This window comes from Arvicanthis niloticus, chromosome Y (assembly GCF_011762505.2).
Source record: "Arvicanthis niloticus isolate mArvNil1 chromosome Y, mArvNil1.pat.X, whole genome shotgun sequence".
In the NCBI taxonomy this organism is placed as follows: domain Eukaryota; kingdom Metazoa; phylum Chordata; class Mammalia; order Rodentia; family Muridae; genus Arvicanthis; species Arvicanthis niloticus.
Window position 1 is genome coordinate 12,459,521 of NC_133431.1, and position 6,779 is coordinate 12,466,299.

At 35.6% G+C, this 6,779-nt stretch overlaps 1 pseudogene; it reads left to right on the plus strand.

The window, feature by feature from the left end:
- Positions 1–6,253: 6,253 nt before the first annotated feature.
- Positions 6,254–6,506, plus strand: LOC143437335 (large ribosomal subunit protein eL38 pseudogene; annotated as a pseudogene).
- Positions 6,507–6,779: the final 273 nt, after the last annotated feature.

Below are 6,779 nucleotides of genomic sequence, written 5' to 3' on the forward strand. Positions count from 1 at the left end.
AGAGGCAGCAGGGAAGAAGATGGGGAGAAGACCTCAGGGAAGAGGGACCAGAAAGGCGAACAACTTTGGAATGTAAAATAAATTTTAAAGTTTAATTTAAAAAGGAAAAAAGAAACATAATTGAAAAAATATACATCTACATTGAGTTTGAAAAGGAGCAGATGGTTTACTGGAAGGGAAAGTGGCATTAATACAGTACTCTTTGACTTGGCTGCTATGTGCAGTGTTAGCTTCTGTGATCTGTAACATGACACACACAGCTACAGCCAATGGCCTGTGTCTCAATCATCTGACCTGACTTACTGCTGAAAGTGCATTGGACATATCTCCAAAGTTAGAAATTCAATACTTATTGGATTATGCTAAAGTTCCCAAATTATATACCTATCAATCTAGTTTGTCTTCATTCACCTGACATGAATAAATACATGCTGGCAAATTAGAAAATTATTACCCTGTCACCACCAGTTGTTTCTTTTGTTTGTTTTGTTTTGTTTTGTTTTGGTAATGGTGACTCCAGTGTTAGTGATTGGAAGCAATCTTATTAAAACCATCTTCTCAACAAAAGTAACTTATTTAAAAAGTCGTTCACTTGCCTCCCTGTCCAATTTAAGGAGAAAAAACAATCATGGCATTAATGAAACATTGGGTTAAATGTAAGCTGAATACTTCACAGAATCTATCATGGAGCCTATGCTGGGTCCCACCATAAATTTCACTGTGTGGACAGAAACTATTGTATATGAAGTACATTGACATAAAATGGACCTTTTCACTTCCAGAAGTGATAGCCACATTCCATTCTACGATATCGGTACTTGATTCTATAATAAGAACTAACATTTATTACCCTCTGGTTGATGAGTGTGAGCCCATTTATATTCCCAAAGAAGGTCTTAAATATTCCAATATAGCTGACGTAGTAGAAAAAGGCTTTGAAACCATCTATGTGAAGATAATAGAGGCCCTTAAAGTGAAAATGACTAAATCACTTAAACAAATACAGGAAAACCCAAGAATTGGAGCAAATCAATAAATACCTCAAAGACAGCCAGGAAAACATAAACAAAAAAGTGGAGAAAACCAACCAATCTTATAAATAAAGCCAAAAAAAAAAAAAAAAAAAAAAACCAAACCAAGAGTAGAAGGACACAAAACAGTTTAATACCTAAAAGTGGAAATAGAAACAATAATGAAAAAAAAAAATGAGGGAATGATGGAAACAAAACCTTAGGGCTGCACAGAGGAACTACAGAGGAAAGACTCACAAACAGAATACAGAGACGGAAGACAAATCTCACGCCTTGAAGATACAATAGAAGGGATGGAAATATCACACAAAGAAAATGATAAATCTAAAACTTCCTAACATAAAATATCTAGAAAACCCAGGACATTGTGAAAGGATAAAACATAAGGATACTAGGACTAGAGGAAGAATATTAGATCAAATTCTCAGAAAATATTGATGACAAAATTTTAGAAGAAATATTTCCTAACATAAGGAGAAAGGTGTGTGTCACAGTAAAAGAATCATCAAAACACAAAACAGAATGGATCATAATATGAAGTCTTTTTTCTGTATAATAATCAAAACACCCAGTACAAAGAAAGAACCCTAAAAGCTGCAAAGGTCAAAGGCAATAAACATAAATAAAGATCTATTGAAACTGCAGATGACCTCACACTGGAGTCTGTAAATGTCAGAAGGTCTTGGACATGTATGCTGCAGAAACTTCAGATGCCCAGATTATTATATGTAGAAAAAATTTAATTGCTATTAATAGAAAAATCAGATACTCCATGCTAAAGTGAAATTTAAGCAATATCTATCTACACAAACTTACACAAAGTTATATACAAAGAATCCAACCCAAGGAAGTTAACAATACACATGAAAACACAGGTAGTAAATAATCTTGTATTATCTTCAAAAGAAAGGAAAGCACACAAATACCCCAACACCAGCTCCACCATCACCAGCAGCAGCAACAACAACAAAATACAAGGAGTTAACAACCATCATTCATTGACTCTTTAAATGACCACAGTTCACCAATAAAAACACAAAGGCTAACAGAATAGATGCTAATAAATATCTAACTTCTATTGCATAGAAGAAATATAACTCAACATCAAGAATGGGCATTAATTCAAAGTAAATGGATGTAAAAAGATACTCCAAGCAGATGGACGAAAGAAGTAAGCTATTGTAGTCATTTTAAAATATAGCAAAATAAAATTTAAAGAAAATTAATCAAAGGAATTGGAGAAAAACACTAAAATTTCATAAAGAAAAAAAAATCACCAAAAATGACATTTCAAGTTTCAACATCTACGCCTTAAACACATGGTCACCAACCATTGTAAAAGAAAGTGTTTTAAAGTTAAAATCACATAATAATACTCATTCACTTATATTCCAAGATTTTTTTTGTTGTTGTTGTTTTTGAGACAGGGTTTCTCTGTGTAGCTCTGGCTGTCCTGGAACTCACTCTGTAGACCAGGCTAGCCTCAAACTCAGAAATCCACCTGCCTCTGCCTCCCAAGTGCTGGGATTAAAGGCTTGCGCCACCACTGCCCAGCCATATTCCAAGATTTCAATACCTCATTCTCACCAGTGGACAAATTCTCCAGACCAAAAACAAAACAAGAACACCAAAAAACAACAACACAAAACCAGAAAATTATTCCACCTAACTGACAACATGAACATGAGTCCAGTTGATACTTAGAGAACATTTTATTGAAATACAGGAGAATATGCCTTCTGCTCAGCACCTCAGGAAACTTACTTGTAAACTGAACACATATTCAGACACACTTCCAACCTCAATACATACAAGAAAATTGAAATAACACCATGACTCCTATCAGACCACCATCGATTACAGCTGGATATCAACAAAACCAGAAAGAACACAAAGCTTACAAACTCATGGAAGCTGAACACCTCATTATGAATGAAAAATAGCTTAAGATGAACATAGAGAAAAAAATTGGAGACTTTCAAAAATTCAATGCAAATGAATATGCAACATGTAGAATCTTATGGAACACAAAGAAAATGAGTGTGATGTTAAGAAGAAAGTTCATAACACAAAATGCCTACATAAAAAACCTGGAGGGCTCTCATACTGGCAATTTAGCAGCATGCATTAAATTCTATAGCAGAAAGAAGTAATCAATGAAAAACTAGATTAGACATCAGTTAATTATCAACTTGGGGGCTGAAATCAACAAAATAGAAAGAGAAGAATGCGAAGATATAATGAAACATCGAGTTGCTCCTTTGAGCCTTTTATTAGACAAGATAGTCAAACCCTTATGAAAAGATGGAGAATATCCAAATTAATAAAATCTAAAATGAAAATGGGGACAAAATAACAGACAATGAAGAAATCTAAAGAATGATAATGACATAGTTTTAAAAAGCCTCAACTCCATCTAACTGGAATTTCCAAAAATAATGTAAAATTTCCTCAATAGGTTCCTCTTACCAAAGTTAAATCAAACTAAGGGAAACAATTCAAACTGCCTAAACATCTAGAAAAAGAGAAGTCATTACAAGTCTGCCACCAAAAAGAGCCCAGAGCCATGAATTTTAGGGTAGAATCATACCAGACTTTCAAAGAGGAGTTCATGAGAATACTCCTCAAAGTAGTCAACAATATAGAAATAGAAGAAACCTTAGCCAATTTGTTTTGTGAACCCATGGTTGCTCAAATATCCAGGCAATATAAAGTCTCAGTAACAAATGAGAATTGTAGATCAATTTTTCTTTAAAACCAAATATGTAAAAATATTTAGTAAAAAAATAAAATAGAAACCACGTCAAAAGATCATTCACCATGATCAATGAGGTAGCCTTCGTTCAAGAGGTGCAGGGATGGTTCAACATAATGTGATTAAAGTGTAAGAAAAAAAGTTGTAATCTCTTAGATGATGAAAAATTCTCTGACAATATTTAACCCCACTGTATGATAGAGTTCTTGGAGTGATTAAGGATACAAGGAACACAGGTAAATGTAATAATGTTACTTTACTGCACACCTATAGCCAACATTAAATTATGGAGAGAAATTCTAATTAATTCCACTAATTCACAAAGAAGAGAAGGTGATTCATTCTCTCCATATCTATTCAAAATACTATCTAAAATTCTAAGGTTAACTAGTCCTATATTGAAATTACAATTTAATGTTAACTAGTGCTATACTGCAATTTACAATTTAATGTTAACTAGTCCTATATTGCAATTTACAATGTTAAATAACTTCCTCCTTAAATTGTAAATTTAAGGAGGAAGTAAAATTATCTTAATCTGCAGATGATATGATAGTAAGCACAAGTGAACTAAAACTTCCCAAAGACAATTCCCAGAGCTAATAAACAATTTCAGCAAAGTTGTTGGATACATGATTAACTAAAAAAAAAAAAAAAAAAAAAAAAAAAAACCAGTGGCCTTCGTATGTACAAATGAGTTTACCAGTGTAAACAAAATAGAGAGACATCGTAAAGTTTGAACTGATGGTTGACGCCTGTCAATGTTTTTTTTTTCTACATAATGAATAACCTTGAGTAACTCAATGTGTGTTGGGTAAGATCATACAAATTATTTGTAGTCACAGATGACTTTTTATATTATTGAAGGTGCTCAAAGACTATTGTAATATACAAACTCTTTAATAGATTCATTACTTACTAAAGAGTTTAGTCTTCTATCAAGATATCAGAAAGTACACAACTTTAACACATTGACCAGGTTTATGGGGTTTTTCTTGCATTGTGAATTTATCTCATGTTTTCTAGGATGACTGCTACATGCAAAGGCTTTACCACATTGCTTATTCATAGCATTTCTCTCCAGGATGTGTTCTTCTATGTTCATAGATGACTTTATTGTGAAAAGGTTTTATCTCATTGATTAAATTTATAAGTTATGTCTTCAATGTGTTCTGTTACATATTCAAATATGCCTATAACATACAAATGTTGGGAAGAAGCAAAAGAAACTTGCCCTAAGTACTGCCTTTTTGTCACCAGCCTTCATTTAATCATAAACTGAAACTAATTTTAAATTCCAGGTCATAGGGGACCTGTGTAGTTAACAATATCTGACCAGCTTTCATCACTCATGTTTTATTACCTAAAACATAACAACTGTCCCTAACCATGATTTCTATTATTCTTGTTTTATTACTCAAAATATAATGCATGGTTCTAACCACAAAAGAACAAATGGCTGTGATAGTGTAGACCAAACAACCTACATTCTTTATCATTTGACATAGAATAATAATAGAAAAAAGTGAATGGGAGAAAAATGTAACTGTAACTTGGCACAAGACTTTGTAGTTTTGACTTTTGGATGCTATATAACTTTCTGGTTCAGGGTGGGGCTGAGGCCGGGGTATTGCAGCTAAGCTTCTGAGTGTAATTTTGTGGCCCTGATTTATCAATAGTGACTTGATTACAATAAACTCTTATCATTTGCCTTGTCCTGTGATTGAGTTGTGTTGGATCTCAGTGGACCTCATGACGTAATGGCTTTAGCACAGTATGTAAGCACTGTACAGTATGAATAGTTTCATAATGATGAAGACGACAGAGGTGTGCAAATGTTTCATTATACTAAACATGTCCATTAGGACTCTGTGGGTGTGTCCTGAGTCACATAGGGCATGTTTAAGGCTCAGGGGTTGTGTCCTGAGACACAGGGTGCATGTTTAGCACTCAGAGGCCAGTCCAGAGTCACAGGGGGCAGACTTAGGACTCAGGGGCATACGCTGAGTCACAGAGGACATGTTTAAGATTGAGGGGGCATGTCCTGAGTCACAGTGGGTGTGCTTAAAACTCAGAGGGTGTGTCCTGAGACACAGGGGGGCAAGCTCTAGTATAGATGGCATAAGGGAGGGAACAACTTAAGCACTTGCTAAGTCCCTGAGAGCAAGCCATTGAAATTGCCTGTGCTCTGACAACTATACAGGTAATGTTCACCCAGAAAACAGGACAGGAAGAGAGAATCTCAGGCATTAAAGATGAATAGGACCAGCTGGGTGGTCGTGGCACAGCCCTTTACTCCAAGCACTTAGGAGGCAGAGGCCGGTGGATTTCTGAGTTTGAGGCCATCCTGGTCTACAGAGTGAGTTCCAGGACAGCAGGGCTACACAAAGAAACCCTATCTTGAAAAACCAAAAAAAAGGTCTTCCGTTCTTGCCCATGAGGATGTCAGACCTGAAAGCCCATTGCCATGCCTCAGAAAATTGAGGAAATCAAGGACTTTTTGCTCACAGCTCAGCTGAAAAATGCCAAATCCATCAAGATCAAGAAGAACAAGGATAACGTGAAGTTCTAGGTCCGCTGCAGCAGGTACCTTTACACCCTGGTCATCACAGACAAGGAGAAGGCAGAGAAACTGAAGCAGTCCCTACCCCCCAGGTTTCGCAGTGAAGGAGCTGAAATGAACCAGACTTGCATATGACTATTAAAAGCCCTGAAAAGAAAAAAAACCAAAAAAAAAGTATAGAGGGCATGTCCTGAGTCACAGAGGGAGTGCTTAAGACTCATGGGGGCATGTCCTGAGATGCAGAAAGCATGATTAGGACTCTGGAGGCATTTTTAAGACTGAGGGGATATGTCCTGAGTCACAGGGGGCATGCTTAGACTCTAGCACACATTCTTTCATGATAATGAAGACTAGAGAATTGTGCAAAGGCTTGACCATATTAAATACACACACAGGGTTTCTGTCTCAGTGTTTCCATTGCTATGAAGAG